The sequence below is a fragment of the Otolemur garnettii genome, unplaced genomic scaffold, assembly GCF_000181295.1.
Source record: "Otolemur garnettii isolate 467f Iridium unplaced genomic scaffold, OtoGar3 scaffold00019, whole genome shotgun sequence".
Classification (NCBI taxonomy): domain Eukaryota; kingdom Metazoa; phylum Chordata; class Mammalia; order Primates; family Galagidae; genus Otolemur; species Otolemur garnettii.
Genome location: NW_003852414.1, coordinates 10438751 through 10462181, shown reverse-complemented (window position 1 = coordinate 10462181; position 23431 = coordinate 10438751). Strand labels below are relative to the sequence as shown.

The 23431-nt window shown below is 41.0% G+C and overlaps 1 protein-coding gene and 1 long non-coding RNA gene across 10 annotated transcripts in view; one reads left to right on the top strand and one right to left on the bottom strand.

Annotated features, from left to right (window-relative positions):
• Positions 1-23431, top strand: part of KIAA1217 (KIAA1217 ortholog) — a 328697-nt gene that overhangs the window by 19982 nt on the left and 285284 nt on the right. The gene's annotated exons all lie outside the window — the stretch shown is intronic.
• On the bottom strand, positions 931-10951 carry LOC111724124. Its single transcript, XR_002772476.1, has 2 exons — positions 10841-10951; positions 931-1051 (listed from the first exon to the last, which is right to left on the bottom strand). It is a non-coding gene; the product is annotated as an uncharacterized LOC111724124 (long non-coding RNA).

The window sequence follows — 23431 nt, the reverse complement described above, 5'->3', positions numbered from 1 at the left end:
TCAAAAAAAAAAAAAAAAAGATTAATATAAGGGCACATATGATTAGGTTACGTTGTTTGCATTTGTTGGGTAAAGTCCAAGTTGTGGTTGAGTCCTTTGCCTTGAAGGTGTACCATATGCCCCTACATTGTGCTTGTCAGATGAGAACTTACCAAGCCTTCTTTCTACTCCTCTTCCCCTCCCTCCGCCCTGCTTTCTTGAATTTAATTGTGTTTTCTCCTATGGGTGTATGGTTGTTCATCTACTAGTTTTATATTAGTATTGAGTACATTGGATACTTGCTTTTTCATTCTTGTGATACTTGACTTGGGAGGATGTTCTCCAAATCCTTCCAGGCAAACACAAAAATGTAAAGTCTCCATCTTTCTTTCTGGCTGGATAGCATTCCATGGTATACATGTACTGTAGTTTATTAATTCATTTGTAGGTTGATGGGCACTTGGGTTGCTTCCACATCTCGGTGATTGTGAACTGAACTGCGTTAAACATTTAAGTGCAAATGTCCTTATGGTAAAATTCTTTTTTGGAAAGAAGTATGGAGAATCCTCAAAGAGCTAAAAATAGACCTTCCATTTGATCCCATAAACCTATTACTAGGTATCTACCCAGAGGGGGAAAAGGATTTTACCATATGGCATTTTCAGGTTGTTTTTTTTTTTTTTTTTTTTTTTTTGAGACAGAGTCTCGCTATGTCACCCTCTGTAGAGTACTATGGTGTCACAGCTCACAGCAACCTCAAACTCTTGGACTTCAGAGATTCTCTTGCCTTAGCCTCCCAAGTGGCTGGGACTACAGGCACCTGCCACAACGCCTGGCTATTTTTTTGTTGCAGTTGTCATTGTTGCTGGCCCGGGCTGGGTTTGAACCCACCAACTTTAGTGTATGTGGCTGGCGCTGTAACCATTGTGCTACTGGCACCGAGCCGGTATGGCATCTTTTGATGGATTTTAATTGTATCACAGCAGAACTCCTGTCACACTGGATTGCTCTGCATGCTGTAGATCTCAGGGTATCAGCTTATACCTTGGGAAATAGATGTATTTCCTCCATTCTGTATGAAAAAAAAAAAAAAAAAACCTCTGAATTGATTAGATTTTGTCTGTCACATTTGCCTTAGCCTTTAATGTGTGCATGTGTGTGCACTCATGCACATGCCCAGAATTCACATGTATGCATCTATATTTATGGATAACTGTCAGGGAAGACTGGAAAGTGAGGCTAATTGGAGCTAAAGATGCACAAATATTATACACGGTTCAGCTAGTGGAGGCCTTAGGTTAATGTTATAGAAGTTGAAGATTTTGAAAAATTAGATGTGCTTTGTAAATAAATAAATAAACATGTAGGGTAAAAATTTATGAATTAAAAGATATAGACTTAGCTAAGAATTTCCGCTCTAGAGCTGTCAATTTATTCTAATTCAAAGGGGAAAATTATAGGAGAATTAGCCTTTTTTTTTTTTTTCCTTTTTTTTAAAAACAGACTCACTCTGTCACCCCTGGGTTGAGCACCATGGCATCATCATAGCTCACAGCAATCTCCAACTCTTGGGCTCAAGTGATCCTCCGGCCTCAATTTTTCTATTTTCAGTAGAGACAGGCTGTCACTCTTGCTCAGACTGGTCTCCAACTCCTGAGCTCAAGCAACCCACCCACCTGAGCCTCCCAGAATGCTAAGATTACCTGGCTCAGCCATTAGCCATGTTTAGTAGCAGTAACTGTTTAGTGCTTAGAACCAAGGCATGCACATGGGTTTACAGATCAATGTTTATACCTAAACTTGAAGGGGAAAAAGAAAGAACTTACTGTGAATTAAGAAATCTCATAGAATGTGTGCTAAGCAAATAATAATAGCAAATCACAATAGGAAAGGAGAAGAGATACCATTACACAAATTGCCAGGGACATGGAGAATGGCCTATAAATACTCATTCTTTCTTTACTATTATTTTTCCAACAACTATTTATTTTTATTTATTTATTTACTTTGATACAGAGTCTCACTCCTTCGCCTTGGGGTTGAGTGCTGTGGCATCACAGCTCACAGCAACCTCAAACTCTTGGGTTCAAGTGACTCTCTTGTCTCAGCCTCCCAAGTAGCTGGGACTCCAGGCGCCCACCACAACTCCCAGCTATTTTCAGAGACAGGGTCTCGCTCTTACTCAGGCTGGTCTCGAACTCCTGAGCTCTAGCAGTCCACCTGCCTTGGCCGCCCAGAGTGCTGGGATTACAGGTGTGAGCCACCGCACCTGACCCCAAGAACTATTTTTAATTGTGAAAAAGTAGGAAAGACCATCAGGGGAACATATTATTGGCACTATTAAAACTGTGGCTCTGTTATTCTCTCTATACACCACAAGGTTGAGAAGCCCTTCTCCAGAATCTCTGGGACCAGAAGTGGTGTGGATTTGGAATGTTTTTCATTCTGAGGATTGACCATAATCTTACTGGTGGAACCTCCCTAATTTGAAAATTTGACATAGGGAATGGGCTAGTGAGCATGACCTTTGAGTATCACGTTGATGGTGCTCAAACTAATCTTAGATTTTGGAGCATTTCAGATTTGGGATTTTTGGATTAGGGATGCTCAACCTGTAAGATAGTCCACCTTCCCAACAACCTTGCTGGATAGGCACTTTTATTAACTTTATTCAACAGAACAGGAAACTGAGGCGCAAAGCAGTTCAGTGTTGTCCAAGATGACACAGTGGGCAATCACCTGTATTTGAATGCTGTTATCTGGCAGTGGGGGCCTTGCTCTTAACCTCTAGAGGAGTGATTTTCAGTCGGTTTGGCATGGCACGCTGGTATGCCATGAGAGGATCTTAGGTGTGCTATGAAAATATTTAATGATCATTAATTAAATTATTTTCAAAAGAAGTTCAATACACAGTAAGTATATTCTTTTTTTAACTCTTTTTTTAATGAACATAATTTAAGTGTTCTGTAGAAGTTTAACTATAGGTCCAAGTATGCTGTGAGATAAAAAAAAGCCTGAAAATTATTACTTTAGATCATACCACCCCTCTGGTGGGTAATAGAACAGAAAGATGTTCCAAACCACTTAAGTGATGAAGAAGAATGGGCCTGGATAACCATTCTACCCAGTGTCAGTAAGTGTTAGTGAGATTGAGTGGTGATCCTAGTATGTCTTGACATGCCAGCCTTGTGATGGATCTGCCTTTGATAATTTGGGGGGGGGGGGGATAAAAAGAATTTGGCACTAAAGAAGCAGTGCCACAAATGGTATCTGAGAAAATGTTGCCAGAGCAACAGCTGCCACACCATGATGTCGTAACAGAATCATAAGTCATATTTTTGGAAAACTTATATTTTTGTATGCGTGAGTGTGTGTTGAATGAAATACTGGAGGCCTGTGAGCAAAGAACGTGATAGGATTGAAACAATCAGTATAAAAACATTTCTTGTCCTCAGAGGAATTCCACAAACTCTTAGATATGTGTAAGGGAAATCAGCGTGTGTTCAGTGGTCAGATACAATAGTTCCCTAAATCTGGATCTGATAAAAAAAAAAAAAAACCAGTAGTGAAAAAATGAACAGAAAAAAGAATGTAATATCTAAGCGAGAAGATGCTCCTCAAGGGACCAGATGAAGGTGCTGGCCTGCAGGTGTTTGCCAGAGGACTGCTGTTTTGAATTGTGACTTAGAGGCTCATGGAAGTACATCTCAGGAGATTTGGACCATTGCACAATGGGATGTTTTGAGGTGGGGGGAATCAGTGATCAGAGAGACTAAACTAAGGGTTGCCGGTTTACTTGCAAATTTGACTTAGGGTTGACATTAATCACAAAGGATGCAAAAAAGAGAAAAATAATCCTAAGTGGGGATCATTCGTAACACATGGCTTTTGATCCATGTTTAATTGAGTGCCACCAACCTCGGCATTAGTTTTCACTTTAATTAGTGTTGTGGAAGAGCAAGTGCATATATCTTGAGAACAGTGCTATATAAAGAAGAGCTCTGCAAAAAATCAAAGGAAGATCCTACTGGAAAACGTGTTAAGGAGTGCCTGGGAGTAGGTGGGACAGTAAGGATAAGCAAGAATTGAAGTATAGCTATGCAGTGGCAGGAGACACCCAGCTCTCCTGGTGATCAGCAAAACCTGGAGGAAATCATCACCCAGTTAGACAGAAATTTTGGAGATTGAGACATCTAAAAAAAGCCCAGTGTGATTGAGTTTAGTACATAGATACAGAATTCATATTGCAAATGTTAAATTGCCCTTCTGTCCTTTCTTACCAAGCTTACTTCTTTGCTGTTTATTCATTCCTCTTGTAGGTGTGTTCTTGGATTAATGCAAGAACAATTAACCAAATTGTTATTCCTTATGGACCTACATTCTGAGCTGGGCATTGGGCATTATGTAAAAAAGTAAAAAACCCAGTACCTGCCATGTTTTAGACCGTGCTGTGTTGCTATCGAGGAATAGCAACTCAGTTTCTTCCTGAGACTGGGTATTTGGAAAATTTATGAGGAAAAATGTTTATTTGACTGATGTGTCTGGTAGTTGTGAAGTTCAAGATTGGACACCTGCATCTGGTGAGGGCCTTAGACTGCTTCCATTCATGGAGGTTAGTGAAGGGGAATAATGTTAGTGTGCAGAGATAATGTGGTGAGAGAAGAAGCCAGGGTGGGCTGCCAGGGTCTTTATCATCTCTTGAGGGAACTAGTAGAGTGAGAATTCACCTCACCTCCCAAGGAAGGACAGTAATCTATTCTTGAGAGATCTGCCTCCATGGCCCAAGCACCTCCTATTAGACACCACCTCCAACACTGGGGATCAAATTTCAACATGAAGTTTGGAGGGACAACCACCCAAACCAAAGCATGCCCTGCCAAGAACATGTCTTTTTTGTAGAAAGAATATGAGCTTATGGATCTGATAAAATTGAGTCACTTGAGGCCAGGAGTTCAGGTATAGCTTCAGTGAGACCCAGTCTCTCTAAAAATAAAATAGAAAAATCAGGTCAGTGTGGTGGTGCATAACTGAAGTCCCAGCTACTCAGAGAATGAAGCAGGAGTAACACTTGAACCTGGGAGTTTGAGGTTGATGTGAGCTACGATGACGCCACTTGAGGCTGGGTTGGGTGGCTCACACTTGTAATCCTAGCACTCTAGGAAGCTGAGGTAGAAGAATCCTTTGAGATCAGGAGTTTGAGATTAGCCTGAGCAAGAGTAAGATCCCATCTCTACGAAAACTAGAAAAATGACTCAGGTGTGGTGGCAAATACCACCATCAGGAAGCTGAGGCAGGAGGATGGCTTGAAGCCTGGAATTTGAAGTTGCTGTGAGCTTAGGCTGATTTCATAGCACTCTAGCCTGGGGCAACAGAGTAAGACTTTGTCTTGAAATAAATATGTAAATAAAAACTTTGTTTGTTTTTTGAGATAGAGTCTCACTATGTCACCCGTGGTAGAGTTGCTGTGGCATCACAGCTCACAGCAACCTCAAACTCTTGGGCTTAAGTGATTGTCTTGCCTCAGCCTCCCAAATAGCTGGGACTACAGGTTCCCGTCACAATGCCTGGCTATTTTTTGGTTGTAGTTGTCATTGTTGTTTGGCAGGCTGGGGCTGGATTTGAACCTGCCAGCTCCCGTGTATGTGGCTGGTACGGTACCCGCTGAGCCAGGGTTTTTTTTGTTTTTTTTTGAACAGTCAAATATACAATCAGTGTTTATAAATGTTCCATAGATAAGTGTGGGCAGTTATCCTATACACACAGATACAGACATTTATATATCAGGTTTGTTGATCATATCATTCATTTCTCTTCTGTTCTTAGTATTTAGAGTTAGGAAGTTCTGAAGAAAATGTAATAAAGTCTGCCTTATAATTATATTTTTATCTTGTTCACCTTGTATTCTCAAGGATTTTGCTAATTTTTTGGTTGCTTTGTTAAAAGCAAATTTAGAATGATTATACCATCTCCTTAAATGTCTTTGACATTACCCAATGACCTCTTTATCCTAAAAAGTACCTTCCATAGAGTGCCATGGATCATAGCTCACCGAAACCTTGAATTCTTGGGTTCAAGCCATCCTCTTGCCTCAGCTTCCTGAGTAGCTGGGACTACAGGCACCCGCCACAACACCCGGTTAGTCAGGGTCTCGCTCTTGCTATGGCTGGTCTCAAACTCCTGAGCTCAAATGATGCATCTACCTTGGCCTCCCTGACACTTTTCTTAGTAATGTCACTCTTTTTTTTTTTTTTTTTTTTTTTTGAGACGGAGCCTCAAGCTGTCCCCCTGAGTAGAGTGCCATGGCATCACGCTCACAGCAACCTCCAACTCCTGGGCTCAAGCAAGTCTCCTGCCTCAGCCTCCCAAGTAGCTGGGACTACAGGCGCCCACCACAACGCCTGGCCATTTTTTGGTTGCAACCATCATTGTTGTTTGGCGGGCCCGGGCTGGGGATTCGAACCCGCCACCTTAGGTGTATGTGGCTGGCGCCTTAGCCGCTTGAGCCACAGGCACCGAGCCAGTAATGTCACTCTTTTATGTCTTACTATTTATTTCTAACTTTTCTATATTAATACAGTTGAGTATCCCTTCTTTGAAAATTTGAAATCCAAAATGCTCCAAAATCTGAAACTTTTTAAGTGCTGTCATTGAAGTATTTAGGATTTTTGGATTAAGGATGTTTGACTGGCTAGGCATATAATTTAAATATACCAAAATCTGAAAACAAAAACAAAAATAAAACTTGAAATGGAAAATACTTCTGGTCCCAAGCGTTTAGGATAAGAGATATTCAAGCTATAATGAGTGTGTTTATTAGAAACTACCTATAATTTGGTTTAGCTTTTTGTTAGCTCAGTTTGTTAGTCTGTCTTTTAATGGGAGAATTCAATCCATTAACAATTAGTATAGCAACTAATGGACTTCTTGTTAATTTGATGGCAAATACTATATGTCCACATTTATTTAGTTAATACAGTTCATGTTAGGTAAATGTTATACAGTTGCTTAAGTTTAAGTTGACATGCTGTATCTGAAATGACCGTAGTGGTTCCAAGTGAAAATGACATTTAGATAATTCATAGTAGAATAGGGCCGGACCCGACATTAGAAAACAAGACAAGTAGATACATGTTGGAGTTATCAGCTGTATTATTCAGTGCTCTCCAGGAAAACAGAACCACTAGCAGAATTCCTTTTTCTTCAGGGGACCTCAGTCTTTACTCTTGAGGCCTTCAATTGATCGAATGAGGTCCACCCACATTGTGCTGAACAGTCTGCTTTACTCAAAGTCGACTGATTTAAATGTTAATCTAACAAATACTTTTCACAGCAACATCTAGACTGCTGTTAGACCCAACAGTTGGGCCCTGTAACCTAGTCAAGTTGTCACATGAAATTAACCATCACACTCAGTTCACAAAACGTGATCGGATGATTTCTAAAACTAGGAACAACTGTAATCCAAAACTGAGCCAAAGATCAAGGATTTAGCATTAGGGAATTAACCATAGTTGCGTTCCATTGTTCCATCTAAACATCCAAGGACCCTTATTCTTTTAGTGATACTTATGGTGTGATCTTGACTTAGAAAATTTATACTTGTTTAGAGGGAGGTGGTGCTTTTTTTTGGTTTTGTTTTTTTCTCTGCAATGTTTGGTAATTTTTCTTTAGACCAGGAGTTCAGGTTGCAGATAGCTCTTGAGAGCTGCTGTTTCATTAGCTTTATCTGCACCCAGAGATCTGTTTGCCCTGTGCTTTGGAGGGCTGAGCCCTGAGTGGTAATGCATTAACCCTGCTCTGTGCAGTGCTTACAGGTCTACAGACAGCCTGCAGCTAAATAACTTGTGGCTTCTCTGCTGCTGTGGCTGTACTTGTGTAATATCCCTGCCTGTCCCAGCCCCAAGAACCATCTGCTGACTTGGTGTCTCTGGGAGGATCTGCAGAAGGGCTGCCTTTACCCTTTGCAATCCAATATGTTCGGTGCATTCAGTTCAGCTACCAAAATAAATCCTTTCAGCATGGTTTAATTTAGTTAGGATTTTGGTATCCTTGATCATAAGCAATTTTATTAAACTAGGGGTAAGAATGCTTGGTGCTTAACAGATGTTTTGGGTTCAAATCTTGAGTCTGCTTGAGTTCAAATTGAAACTCCAATACTCATTGGCCATGTAAATGCACTGAAATTACTCAATGTCTCCGAGATTCACTTTCTCCAATTGTAAAATAGGATGACATCACACTCTCTTACATCTCAAAGATACTATAAGGCTTAAATGAGATAAGGATCAATTATTTTACTAAGAGCGGTTATATTTCTCTTCTAAGAAGTATTCCTTTCCTATCTGACAACTTTTAACTCCTGTTTCTAAAGACACAAAAATTCACGTTATAAGTAATTACATCTATCCTCTTTCACCGTTATTTGTATTTTTATATTTTCATAGTTTTTTTTTTCCAGTAAGCAGTTTTCTACTTCTATTGTAAAATAGGTTTGTCGAAATGAATTCATGAGGAGGGATTATTTGCCCTTCAAGTCAATTGTGGGTCCCTGGAATATTGCTAAATTTAGAAATAAAATAGCTCATCTCCCTACACTTATTGAGCTCCGACTTGATCTACGTGGTGCTAAGTTGGTCTCACGCAAAGTGATTCCTATTGATGATGGTGGGAAAAACCATTACAGGACTGGTCACCTCTAATCAAGTTGTGGCATTTCTGCCCAGTCCTCATGTGTTGCCCTTATTGCTGAGATTGTTCTTGCCAGAACTTCCCCACATCTAAGTTGTTCAAGATCCTCTCATCATCATAATGATGTCATTGTTGGTTACAAATTCATATGTCAGCGTTCACCTCCCCGCCAGCCTGTTGATGAATGGGTTAATCACTTTCGCATCTGAATTATTTCTATGACTATTTCCATTTGCCTGTGACATTCTGACTCTTCTCACTCTCTTTTCTGGGCTTGAATTCAGCAAGCAAAAGCGGAGGTACTGTAATTTTCTAAATAACCCAAAGGAAAGATTTGGCATAATTTATAATCACTCTGACTACTGAATCAACTTGCACACACTCTTCCCTCTAATGGAACTTTGAGGAATAACTGTAATGGAATAGTACGTCCACCCCCCATCTTCAGATTTCACTGCATAAAGCCTGGATCTGGTTCTGTCTTGTTTTTGTTTGCTTCACGTTGTGTTTGTGCCCCATTGGGTAAAGTACAAGCTTAGGCTTCATCTGGATGGATTTTCATCTCACAGATGCAGTCATTGAATCTCTGACAATAGTCTTGCCTCCGAGGAGTGTTCCAGCTCTGGCTGCTATATTAAACCAGGGTAGTACTTGGTTCCTTCAAAGGTAATGTCCCATCTGTTGACTGTGAACTATGGCAATGCAAATTCTCAGAATCTTCAGAGGAGGTGATCCAAAGCATTTACAATTCCCCTCTGTGGAAAGAGTCATTCCGAGTTTGTTTATTTGTTTTAAACCTATGATGGCTCTCTTCTGCAAATACCAGGGTGAAATCAGCAAGGTACAGAGGTTAATATTTGCTCTCTAACCTTCAAAGACAGACACTGCTGAGTCTGCTGTAGTTTACAGCAGGATCCGTGCAAGTTAAAGCAGGCTGCTTTATAGCTATGGCTGTTTCCAACCCTCTGCAGTGTTGTGGGGCTGCCCCAGAGTGCTTCTCTGCTCATTCTGTGTATGCAACTTCATTCTGTTCCCTGCTCAGTCCCACTGAAGAACTGCACTTTGGCATATGACAGCCACTTTGATAACTTCATGCTAAACTCCCCTGGGTTTGGACTCAGGCCCATTCAAACCTTTCTGGTGCCTCTGCAGGTCAGCAGTCCTAGACTTGGGGAGTACAAGGTCTGTCTGCAGTGAATTTAGGGGTAAGGAGAAAGACGGCTGACCCCAGCATTATCAAGGAATAATAACAAATAAATTTGTCTGGGAACAAATTTAGCAGAAATTTGCCCAAAGCTTTCTGCAAACAGTAGGAATTCCACAAAATTTGAGATAGTGAAAGGTGAATAAATAATGAATGAAAGAAGGCTTGAAAACCTGAGAGCCTATTGACTATTCCTCAAAAGCCTAACGTAACTTCAGTGTTCTAGTGATTTCTGTGAACTAGGATAGACACGCAAAAGAGGTGCATGTGTTAGGAAAGAGTTAAAAAATTCTCCTTACCTTCTCCTACCATCTGCAACCGCAGAGACCAAGGGAAAATGCACACACACACACACACACACATACATACTCGGGCAGGGAACCTGTTTTGCAAGTTTTGCTGGTAAAAAGTAGGAAGGGGGTTGGTGGAGAACTGAGTGGAAAAGCCTTAGAAGTATCAATTGAAGGTTTTTCTGAGATCTGAGTTCTCAACGTAACTTTATCCTGCAGAGAGAGGCATGCATGGCCACTGTAGGTTTTTCTTCCACCAATTAAGTGCATTGTTAGACAGGGAGAGGCAGATTACCGAATGCCTATAATTTTGATCATTGTTTTTTGCAAAACAGCTCAGGCTTTGAAAATGAAGCCATCGTTCTTGGCTAAGTTTCTGCCAGCAGCACAAATTACATCGTGCAGAGATCTAAAGCCCCTGAAAGGGTTTCATTAATGAACAATTTCAGACGATTGTTTAAGTCTTCGCCTAACAGGTAACGTTGGCATGTAGGCAGGTGGGGTTAGGGTTTCCATGGAGATTGATGATGTCATGCTTGAAAGAGCATGTCAAGACAGCCGATTTAACAAGTAGCTACTCAAAAGTCCTATAGGCTACAAGTAGGATTTATGCAAATTACAGGAGTTTCACTGGGAAAAACTGCAAAAGAAAACAGCAGAGACATGGAGGGGGGTTTACCTGACAGCTCGGAAGGATGACCCTGGACTCCATTAGAGAAGAAAACTTCCAGAAGAGGAGTTAGATTTTCTGCTTTCCCTGCTTCACCTGTGGAGCACTGGGTACAGGTAAATATGCATTTTGTTTTGTTTTTCCTGAGTTATTGCCAAAAATTATTTGGAAACATTGCGGTCTGTTTCTCTGCATTGTTCTCTTGGCAGGAAGAGCTGAATCAATAAGTGGAGCTTTCCCACACAAATGTTCGTGCTTCGGGGCTGTTTTTAAGGGCTTTTTTTTTAATTGAATGAACTGAGATTTTTGAATAGAGCTGAAAACAAGTGATGCATTATGCATTATTCTGATTGTGCCCTCTGAATAGTGCTATAAAAATGCCATAGATAAGGGTTAGTACAATCTGAGAATTAAGATACTATATATTTTTTGTTGATTATTCCCAGATGTTTTGTGTGTGTATTGGTTGGGGGGAGTTCCTCTTAAGACAGACCTGAAATTAGGGCTGGGTATATTTCTGTATTTTCACATCATAAAATGCCAAAAATAAAATCTGTGAAATGTCACAGAAATAGTCTTTGAATCAGGTTTATGAACATTGCACCTTTTTTTTTTTAAAGTGCATATATCTGTATGTTTTTCTCACCAGGCATTTTCTGAAACTAGGGGAAAAAAAAATATCCTGTTAGCGATATCAGAGTTTCTGGACTTTTAGGGGAAATAGGACTTCTAAATCCCAAGAAGATAGATAAAGGGTTCTTAGAGGAAGAGGGAGGCATAGATGATAAAGGTAGCTTTTAAGGCATGCTTAAAAAGAAAACCCTTAAACCAAAACAAAACAAAAAAAAAAAGGAAATCTAGTCACTTGATTGTATGGGGTTTTCTGTTTGCATAAGCTGCAAGTGAGCGTAAGTAAACGAACAGCCTGGCCAGCCATTTGGATGTGATAACCACCACTCCACATGGCTGTGGATCTGTGAATTAGCTGAAAGGGGTTACTTTGGGGGGGGGGGGGCATCAGTTACTCTGTGAGTAGTTGAGTAGTTAAGTCCACCGGACTTAAAAAGAAAACAGAGCAAGCCCATTGTTTCATCCATACAATGCATGAGGTTAAAGCACAGAGTTCAGAATAATTTAAAGACACCTGTAAAAAATGGAAATACAGACTTTTTAAAACCAAACCATGTAGGAGCAAGTGGACAGATTTTAAAATGTTTTTAAAAACATTTTTAAAACTGCCTAATGCGTGCCAGTGAGGCCTCTTGGAATTTTGTAGTCAGATAACATGGATTCATGCCAGAACTGACACTCATATTAAGTTGCTAACCACAGTTATTGCAAAACAGTGAGTGACAAAGAGCTTGCCTTTAAGACGTGTATATGAGAAGGCCTGGGCACCGGGTCCACTTTCTAGCTGTGTGACTTGGGGAGAGTAAATGCATATCCAGAAGCCTCAGTTTTCCCATCTATGAAATGGAAACGGCAGTGGTGGAGTCTGAAGATTAAAGGACAAATCACACATCATGCGAGTCAAGCCTCCGTGTTCCACGTGTTAGCAGTCGTTTTCTGTTATAAGTGTTTATCTATCCTTTAAGTCAACGTATCCCTAATAGACAATGAGGCTAGCCATTTTCTTTTTTTTATTCCCACTTTACAGATGAAGAAACTATGGCCTAGAAAAATACTGAACAATACAGCATATTAAATTCTCCTACATTCCCTGCATTTTTTTCCCCTCATTTTAGGAAGTACAGAAAAAAAAGATGAATATGTTACTGAAATAACTCCCAGCAGCAGCAATTACTTCTATAAATTAATTAAAATACAAAATGTTAAGTATGTCAAGGAGTTAGGATATTTGTATTTTTACATTAATTAGGCTCTTGCCACTTTTTACTGGATACGTTGAAGAAGCGGGGTTAATTTATTTTTGCTGGTACCTACTGATAGGAACTCAAGGCGCTGCACAGCCCTAAAATTTTAAATCTTACCTGACTTGGAATTTTTCTTGGCCCCACAAGAAAAATCGGGGTTTAATATTACAGCTATTTCCCGAGCAGGAACCCGAGTCCCCAAGAGGGAGGGCATGGGTGCTGCAGAGTGCAGGAGCCACCTGGGAGCTGGACACACTGTCCTTTATTCCTTTTGTAGTCTAGATATTGGCACCTCCCCCCCTTGTCTTCATCCCAGACAGAAACACAGCCCATAATTATATTCCACAACCATCATATGTAAGAGACAAATATGTTTTTCATTGTGTTATTTTTAGCAACGGCATTTCTAGCCAGGGAAAACACTCTATTAGTTCCAGGGTTTTCCTAGCAACTTCTCCAATTTTTCCATGTCAAACTATTCAGAATCCTTCAGGTTCTACACTCCTGGGAAAAGGCTCTTAGCAGGAGTGTTGGGTCCTTGAGTGGGATTCAGTGTGTGAGCTGTGGGCGGACAGACGATGACAGTGGCTCTGTGAATCAGCCTGTGGGGCTGACTCCAGTTCCCAGCACTGTTTGGGGACATAGGGAAAAGCTCTGGTTGTCTTACCTCAAGGGCAGATCTAGAAGGGTGAAAATAAATATTTATTTCATTCAAAGTTTTAATTCCAAATATGAATCACAAAGCAGCAATTTTAAGGTAGAAAAAAGAGTCACGAAATCAAACAGCAGTAGGGTGCCAAAATTTCAAATAGGTTTGGAATCACTAATGAATTTGTTTTGTTTGTTTGTTTTTTTTGAGATAGTCTCTCACTTTTTCACCCTGGGGGTGAGTGCCATGGGTGACATCATAGCTTACAGCAAACTTGAACTCTTGAGCTCAAGCAATCCTCATGCCTCAGTTTTCCAGATAACTGGGACTACAGGTGCCCACCACAATGCCTGGATAGCTTTTCTTTCTTTCTTTTTTTTTTTTTATTTGAGACAGAGTCTCACTATGTCACCCTCAATACTGTGCCCAAGGGCCATGGCATCACAGTTCACAGCAACCTCAAATTCTTGGGCTTAAGCGAGTCTCTTGGCTCAGCCTCCCAAGTAGCTGGGACTACAGGCACCCACCACAACAACGCCTGGCTATTTTGTTGTTGTTGTTGTTGTTGTAGTTGCCATTGTTGTTTAGCAGGCCTAGGCCGGGTTTTAACCTGCCAGCCACAGTATATGTGGCCAGCACCCTAACCTCTGAGCTACAGGTGCCAAGCTCGCTTTTGTTTTGTAGTAGAGATGGGGGTCTCACTCTTGCTGAGGCTAGTCTCAAACTCCTGCCCTTGAGAGATTTACCTGCTTTGGCCTCCCAGAGTCCTAGAATTATGGGCATGAGCCACCATGCAGGGCCACTAATGAATGTTTTCATACTTTTTTTTTTTAAATTGAGACAGAGTCTCAGTCGCCCTAGGTAGAGTGCTATAGTGTCAGAGCTCACAGTAACCTCAAACTCCTGGGCTAAAGTGATCCTCTTGCCTCAGTCTCCCTAGTAGCTGAAACTATAGGCACACCATGGTGCCCGCCTATAGTTTTTTCCTCTTTTTAGTAGAGATGAGGGTCTTGAACTCTTTGAGCTCCAGTGATCCACCTGCCTCAGCTTCCCGGAGTGCTAGGATTATAGATGTGAGTCACCGCATGGGGTTGTATGCCTTTTTTTTTTTTTTTTTGCACCTACAGACCCTGTTTTAGAAGCCCATTGAAGCTTTTTATTATATTACATTTTATTCTGTGTTCAGAGATTATCTTTGGTCAATAAGTAGTGATTGTGTTGAGTTGAGCGCTTTGCCCTAGTGGGGTTTAGTAAAGTTCTGTGAGATCGGAGAAAAGCTGTACGGTGATTGAAGAATCGGACTGAATAGAGGTAGATTGGAATCCTACCTCTGTCATTCACTAGTAACCAACACAGATTTTCCATAAAGAACATACGTAGGTCTGTTCATATTTCAAATAAAACAGAGCACCTGAATTTTAAAAGCAATTTGATAAAGGTATTAGTGGCCTTTAGGTATTATGTTTTTCTCTTTTAAAAATGTTTTTGGAATTTCTGTGGAAATTATCCCTTCAGAGAGAAATATACTGGGATCTCCTAGTGCAGGAAAGGGAACGAGAAGTTTCTCCCAGACTGGCTGTTTGCAGAGGGGAGCAGAGAGTGCTTTGAAGTGGGAGAGGTGCTGTGTTCATTGCTATTCTTCCATTACACTTCATCAGAAATACAATTTTGAACTTGTTGGCGAGTGGTTTCCGAAATCTCTTTCTCTCGGAGAAAGGCATCCTGAAAAGCAGCATCATCTAAGATGACACCACTTTTCCTCTTCAGATGTGAGGTCTTTGCAGGGAATAGCCAATAGAAAGGGAAGGGTCTTTCCATCCTCGGACAATCAAGCTTTCCCCTTGCTTTGGTTTCAACTTTTTATTAAACAGGTAAAAAACACCATTTACCTGAAGCTAAAATTCCAGAGGGGGACCCAAGCATGGGATCTATTTTTGTGGGGAATTGTAAAGCACACAGCGGGCTTTGGCCATTTCTTATTTCATGGTGGGACTTTCTCGTAAATTGCCCCCAAATCGATAGCCTTCCTGTAAACTTCTCAGCTTTTGCATTTAACCTATAACTGCTGAGGAGAGAAAATATGGAGGGAGAAGGGTTTTTGTTTTCCTTTTTTATGGAGGCCTAAAATCAAGGCAGACAGGATTCTGAGGTTCCTAAATGCGCGCTCTCTTTTGGTTTTATAACCAAAAAACCAAGTCCTTTTGGGTTCATGGTGACGAATGGGTGGCAGCTGAAGGCCTCAGGATCTGTGAGCTGCATGCAAAGACTGGAGTTCAGGACAGTCTTAGGTGGGGGAGGACCTATGAGGGACAAAAGGGAAAGAGACTGGGACCAGCCTATCCTTTTGCTTCTAGACCACAGACTTAATAGCCAACAGGAAGAATTGTCAATTCTCTGGTTATATGAATTACAAATGTAAAATATTACACATTCGGAGCAGGCCTTCTCCAGGGCTCTTCCAGAAAGGAAGGTGCAGCTAATTTTATGGGACACAGGAGTACAGTCAGTCTAAAATCAAGACAGCCAGTGGCACTTGTGGCCTCTTGGAGCCCCAGGTTTCTATACTGTGGTTTAACTTCACACTCCTGTTTGCCATGACCTTGGACTCTTAACTTTTACTCCTTTCTGCTTTGCTGCTAACAAAGCAACGTGTGATAACAGTGTTTCCCACCCTCAGTTCCAATAGGATTCAAGTGCTAATAAAGATGAAGGGGGCCCCTACAACCTTCACGTGGGGTTAGTAAATGCAGATCAAATGCAGATCGTGCCATGGGCCCCTGTAAAAGTGATGGAGGGAGCGTCCTCAGAGCTAGGGAGCGTCCTCAGAGCTGCGGAGCCTCCCTGGCTGGTTACGCCTCTCTGTGCTCGGCTCACATCCCACAAGACGAGACAGCAGAGACCCCTCAGAGGGAGGTTTCTAATGCTCTGCAGACTTTCCAGAAAGGACGTTCTTTGTCCATTCTACTTGCCACTCAGAGGCAAAGCAGGCTGCCAGCACAGTTTCGGAATGGCAAAGGGAACAGAAATTCTGATGTCACCTTATTTTCCTTCCTGCACAATTAACCTCTATAACAACAGACTTTATTAAGCTTACTATTAAGGAAATCCATACTCCTTAATAATGTTCAAGAATGTTCACGAATACCCCTCAGAAGGTCACGTGGACGTCAAATCTCATTTCCACAGTAGTTCATAGTTAGGTAAATGTGCCTCAGCTGTCATTTGGCCTGTGTTCTACAGGGACAGTTTTGGTTTTTTGTTTTTGTTTTTGACAGTTTTGTTTTTTAATTGTCTCTTCGAATTTTGCCCAAAGAAAGGTTGCCTAGGTTCTCTTCATCTTTAACTGTGTTATTATTAGAATCCTTTTTAAGTGATGAGATTTTTTTTTATGGTTTAAAAATATTTTATCGAAGGATAACACTCAAAAAGTATACAAACCTTATATACACATGAAGTTTTACAGGTTTCCGCCTGTGTGACATGCAAGGTGAATTTAGCATATTAAATGTTTAGCTCTCTGGTATACAACAAAAGGTCTGAATCTTTTCTTTGATAAGTAGGAGAAATGGCTTTAGCTAAGCAAATCTGTAGTTTTCGGGGCTAGCCAGACACCAGGTGTGATGGCCAATTTTCTGTGTCAACCTCAGTAGGCTGTAGTACCCAGAAACTCAATCAAACACTTATCTACATGTCACCATGGAGGTATTTTACAGATGCAATTAAAATCTACAATAATAGACCTTATTAAGGAAATTCCCCTTAATAATTTGGATGGACCTGGTCTAATCAGTAGGAAGGTCTCCAAGGAAGAAATATATCCCAGGTATTAAGAAAAGAGTATAATTGTGATGGATGTGTTACTTAGTTCAAAGTAAGCATTTCACATTCATTGTATATCAAATCAATACACTGAACCCCATAAATGCATCAATGTACAAAGTTATGATTTAATGAAAACAAAAACAAAAAAAAGAAATGTATCCCAGGGACTACAACATGGGGGAACAAATTCAAGGATTCTGTAGGGGATATTTTTATATCAAATTGTAAAGGATGATGCCCTGGCACCACAGCAGCTATAGTTTCAGCTGTCCTTGTACTGTGGTGGGGTCTTCTATGACCCTGGGCTCTCTTGACTTCTCTGACTTTTCTTTTCATTCTCTCTCAATACAGACTTCACTGCATGCCCACTTTCCTGTATTTGCTCTTAAATGATGGGTCTAACAAGAACAGATTTTTTTTTTAGATAGAGTCTCACTATGTCACCCTTGGTAGAGTGCCATGGCATCACAGCTCCCAGCAACCTCAAATTCTTGGGCTTAAGCGATTCTCTTGCCTCAGCCTCCCAAGTAGCTGGGACTGCAGGCGCCCGTCACAACGCCCGGCGTTTTTAGTTGCAGTTGTTTAGCTGGCCCCAGCCAGGTTCGAACCCACCACCTTCAGTGTATGTGGCTGGCGCCTTAACCACTGTGCTACAAGCGCCAACCCACAAGAACAGATCTTAATGCACCTTCTCACTGTGGACTGTGTCATAAACGACAATCTTTAGTTTCTGTTTTGTGGAATGTGTGTATGTTTGTGTGTGTGTGTGTGTGTGTGTTTAATGATGGTGAGAATAGCCCAAACTCCGAGTTAAAACTATTCTCTCTGCAGTAGTTAGACTACTGGCCTCATGATACAGCAACTTGCCCCGTATATTAACTTGACTCCTTTTAATTGCTGTTTAGATTGTTTCTTTTTTCCTCCCTGTTGGAACAGTACTGCAAGGTCCATCCTTGCATCTGTACACACATCAGCCTATCTTGAAGGACAATTCCTAGATGTCAAATTGGATAGCTAGTGTTGAAAGTTTTGTTGCTCAATTTTTATCACAAAAAGAACCACTCGTTTATTCTGTCAATGTAAATGTTGCAGAGAATATTATGATACATTTAGATAACATAGCTCACTAAAGTCATGACAATATGTGAAAAAGATCCTACATAAGGTAGGGAAATAAGCAGGTGATAGTTGATAAGTGTTACAAGTGACAGAGTAGTAGAGGTAGCAGATCCACTTTATTTAATTTTACTTTATTTCATTTCATTTATTTTTTTTTATTACTTTATTGACTTAATCTCACTTCGCTGCCCTGGGTAGAGTGCCCATGGTGTCATAGCTCACAGCAACCTCAAACTCCTGGGCTCAAGTGATCCTCTTGGCTCATCCTTGCGAGTAGTTGAGACTATAGGCACCCATCACAGTGCCCAGCTAATTTTTCTCTTTTTGATAGAAACAGGGTCTCGCTTTTGCTCAAGTTGGTCTCCAACTCCTGAGCTCAAGCAATCCACCCTCCTTGGCCTCCCAGAGTGCTGGGGTTATAGGCATGAGCCACCTTGCCCAGCCCCCATTTATTTTAAATAAGATAAATCCTATTTGTATGAAACATCACATGCATTTTCTCTGTACTTATCTAGACTTTAAAAATTTCTAGAATGATAGCCGATAAATCAGAGATTGGCATACTCGTGAGGACGGAAGCTTTCGTTGGTAACTTCAATTCTTCACTACCGTTCATATTTTTTATCACACGTATGTAATTCTTTAACATTTAAAAACCAGTTTAAAATAAAAATAGTTGCCTTGAAGTGTGGCCTGTGTTCTTCCAAGGGAGTCTGACAATTTCCAGGTAGTCTGACAAAGTGACTTCATCTTACACACCAACGCAGGAGTTTATTTTTGCTTTGCTGTAGTTATCTCTTGGAGAAGGAAGCAGTTCCGCTTTTTTCCCTGAAAAGAGCTTTATACATATAGGAACTAACTCCTTTATAAAAATTCAACTTCTGAGAGCATTCATAGTCTCATTTCTGGCAGAGTCTTCCCTATATGAGTTTATTCCAGATAAAGTCCCACATTTTCCTAAACTAATGTTATTTTGGATTCTGAATATCAGGTGTGTCTGCTTTAAATATTTGTAAACTGCCTGAACTTTTCAACAAAAGCAGTAAATTCACCTTCATAGGTCAGAGCATCTTACACAAAACATTCACTTCTGATTTACGTGAAAATCATTTATAACGAAGCCTTACCCCTTGCCGATTTGCTGAGGGTCAATTTTGGATAAAGAACATTGGGGCTTTCATATTCAGTTTGTAACGGTATCACTGCGATTGAGTTTCTTAAATGAAAAAAAGACTTTTAATGTACAGAATATTTAGATTTGAAATGACTTTGAGAGCTTTTTCTTTTACAGCGAGTTAAGAATAGAAGGCACATTGTCAGTGCCTTTCATATTTTCTTTCGAAAGCAAAGAAACACTTTTTATATTCCCAAATCACTGAAGAAAGCTTCAGACGTATTTCCAACTCTAACTCTTTTTTAATTCAGACACACAGAGTGCGTTAAAACCACCAGGGTAGTGATTTCACTTACAAGTTCTATAAGCACAAATCAGTACTTTCTTCACTATAATTATACTTTTCTTCCTTTCTCTTCTTCAAAAGCTACTTTTTTTTTCTTATTTTGAGACAGAGCCTCAAGCTGTCCTCCTGGGTAGAGTGCTGTGGCATCACAGCTCACAGCAACCTCTAACTCCTGGGCTCAAGCAAGCCTCCTGCCTCAGCCTCCCCAGGAGCTGGGACCACAGGTGCCTGCCACAATGCCCAGCTATTTTTTTGGTTGCAGCCATCATTGTTGTTTGGCAGGCCCGGGCTGGATTCAAACCTGCCACCTTTGGTGTATGTGGCTGGCGCCTTAGCCACTTGAACCACAGGCACGGAGCCCAAAAGCTACTTTGGAAACTTCATGGTTTCCCTACGTAGATATGTGTACTTTTTTTTTTATAACTTCATGAAAAATCTCAGTTCTGCAGCTCGCTGCTATTTGCCAAAGGGAAGAAATGTAAAATAAATTTCTCTAATGCAGGGTTTTGTGAATAAACATAGCCTGACATGAGTTGGTTAACCCCTTAAATAATAAGAAACAACTTTGCTTAGAGGAAAAAGGGGGAAAATCAAGGCTGTAAATATTCAAATCAAGAGAATAAGTTGTAATTTAATTATACTCTTTAAGAAGAATGTAATTACTGTAGCCTCAGAGTGATGGGAGGTCGCATTTAAGCCTACTTGAACTTTTTCTGTATCATTAAAAAAATGAGCCAAGGCTCCTATATTGTCAGGCAAATATAGTTTCTTTCTCCAAATATTAAATACCACTAGCTTTTTAAGACATATGCATCCAAATCTCAAATGCCTTTATGCCAATACAATAAAATGATTCAAACCACAGCAAATAGGTACTAGAATTCAAACCACTGCAAATAAGTACTAGAATTCCCACAAGTGTTATAACTTACTGTATGTCAGAAACTTTCACATAAAGTATTTCAAATATAGTTCTCTTTTAAAAAAAAAGTATGAAGAACGTGTAAATAAAAAAAAAAAAAAGAAAGGCAGAGAATAGTCTGGAGACTTGATTCTTTAGACAGCAGAGTAGAGATCTGAACCTAGCGACTGTGACTCAAGCCTAGGGCATGTTTTTGAGATCCCTGAGGTGTATCTACCTATGAAAACCGGCTCATTTTATGCGGTTGGGTTTCCCACCACTGTCCTCATGCTGGCAATGATTTACTTCTTGTCTCTGTAGCCTGAAGTTCTCTTTGGCACCTCCCGCCTCTTTCCCATTTCAATGATACACCAAAGGGCAGAGATGAAGGACCTGAGGGAGCTGGAATAACCATCAGTTTTGCTACTTGTTAGCAGTGTTCTGGGCCCAAAGAGGGAAGAGGTTTCACTTACCCCTGAAATAGAGCCTGGTGATTACTTGTCAGGAATGTCAAAAGCATTTATTAAGCGACCTTCTTCTTGGCCTTATAGAAAGAAAGCCTCAGGCACAAATCAAACCCCTTCTTTCAGAACCCTGTGCTCCGTGAACAGACCCTTAGAATGCAACCCAGAGAAAGAATTCTTGGTGGTTCATAGAATTTGATTCACAAAACACTATTGCTCACACTTTTTGCATACTACCTCCCCCCCAACACACGCACATGGCTGGTATTTATACATGTGGTTGCAAAAGTGCTGGCTGGAACTGAAGGGACAAGTTGGGCGACTTTTTCAGGTCAATGATTTGCCCAGACCACAGTAAGAACAGATCAGAGGCCCCAGCCTGGGGCCAAGGCTCTCCAGAAAGGCCTAGGTGATGGCATCTATAGATTTTGATAAGCTCCCAAAACTGTAGAATCAGGAGTTTTCACATAAAAAATCCAATTTCTTATATTCTAATAGGGAAAGAAAAAATCAGATGATCCAGAAACATGGTGCTCAAATTCCTTTGTTAAAACCTTCACTAGAGCTAAGTAGCAGCTGCCCCATTAAGGGGGGTACAGGTTCTTAGGTGCCCTGTGCCCCCAACTCTCTCTCCCGATTATAGATACCCTGACCCTAAACTAATGTTTCTGTAGACTGTCTCCTAGTACTGTGGCAGGGTGGTAGGAATTTTACCTTTGTTGTTGGGCAGACTTAGCCTTGAGAGCTGGTTCTACCACTTACTGTTTATGTGGTCTTGGGCAAGTTATTTGATCCAAGCACATGTCCATTTCCGCATTTGTAAGAAGGAACTAAGAATTCCTACCCTGCAAGGTGATTTCCAGACCAGCGAGAATGTGTGAGGAGTACTTAACTCAGCACCCAGCATGGAATGCTAAGTACACAGTAGGGGCTATCGTGAAAACACCTCACAACACATTTTATGAGAAGGGCTCAGTTTGTAGCTGATCAGTGTGCTGAGCATTCACAGGTGGTTCACACCACCATAGGAACCATCCTAGCTTTATTGGAGAAGGAATCTGAAGCTGGAGGTATTGACTAGTCCAAGATCACTCAGTTACTTAAAGGCAAATAGATCCAGAGCTTTCCACTGAGCTATCAATAGACCTCAAAGTATGTTTTGACAATTAAGCTTAGGAAAGTGCTATTTGAATTATGAAGTGTGAGGATGAGATAATTTGATTAACAGGAAGATGGGACAGTGACTTGTGATCATCAGATTTAGACAAAAATAACCATCCATCCATTCACTCATTCATTCATTCTCTGGGCACTGACTGAGTCTTTTGTTTGGACAGGTCTTATGCTGGGCTCTGGAATAACAGCACTGGGCAAGACTGATAGGGTCGCTCCCTGTCTTCATAGTCTAAAATATCTTGGGGGAAAGCAGAGGAGAAAACAGATTTACAGACAATTCAGGAGGAGATAAATGTCGTGAAGGAAATAAAGAGGATTATGTGAGAAGGACTCAGTCTTGCCCATAGCCAGGTGAAGAACAGGCCAGTGGGCAAGAGCAAGTGCTAGCACCTGGGGCAGGAAGGGGCTCAGCTGCTGATACCCAGGTGACCTGGGCGAAGTGGCTGGGAGCTTCGCGAGCCCCATTTAGGTGTTTGCAAAGGGATTTAAGCAGAAAAATAATATTTAGAGCTTTTGTTCAAACACTATTTTTCATGAAAGGTTCTTTGAGTGGGGTCATGGGGACTCCTAATTAAGCCTTGTCCCCAATCTCTGTCTCTGTGGCGGTCCTCAGAAAAACCCTTTAGAACACTGGGTTTCACATAACTCACTGAGGACACCTCCAATCCACGCAGTTTACAGAATCTTTTTTTTTTTTTTCAAGACAGAGTCTCACTCAGTTGCCCTGAGTAGAATGCCAGGGTATGATAGCTCACAGCAACCTCAAACTCTTGGGATCAGGAGATCCTCTTGCCTTAGCCTCTTTAGTAGCTGGGACTACAGGCATCCACTGCAATGCCCATCTTTTTCTATTTTTAAAAGAGACAGGGTCTCGCTCTTGTTCAGGCTGGTCTCAAACTCCCAAACTCAAGCAATCCACCTGCATTGGCCTCCCAGAGTACTGGGATTACAGGCATGAGCCACTGTACCCAGCCAGTTTACAGAATCTCGAGGACCTGTGATTTGCCTACTCAGGGCCCCAAGCCTGGGATCCAGAAGCACAATCCTGTGCTCTTGTCATCTACCCTAACATCAAGCTTCTTTGTTTATTTCCTAGTTCTTAACATGTTCAGTGTCTACTCAGGTTAGCAAATTT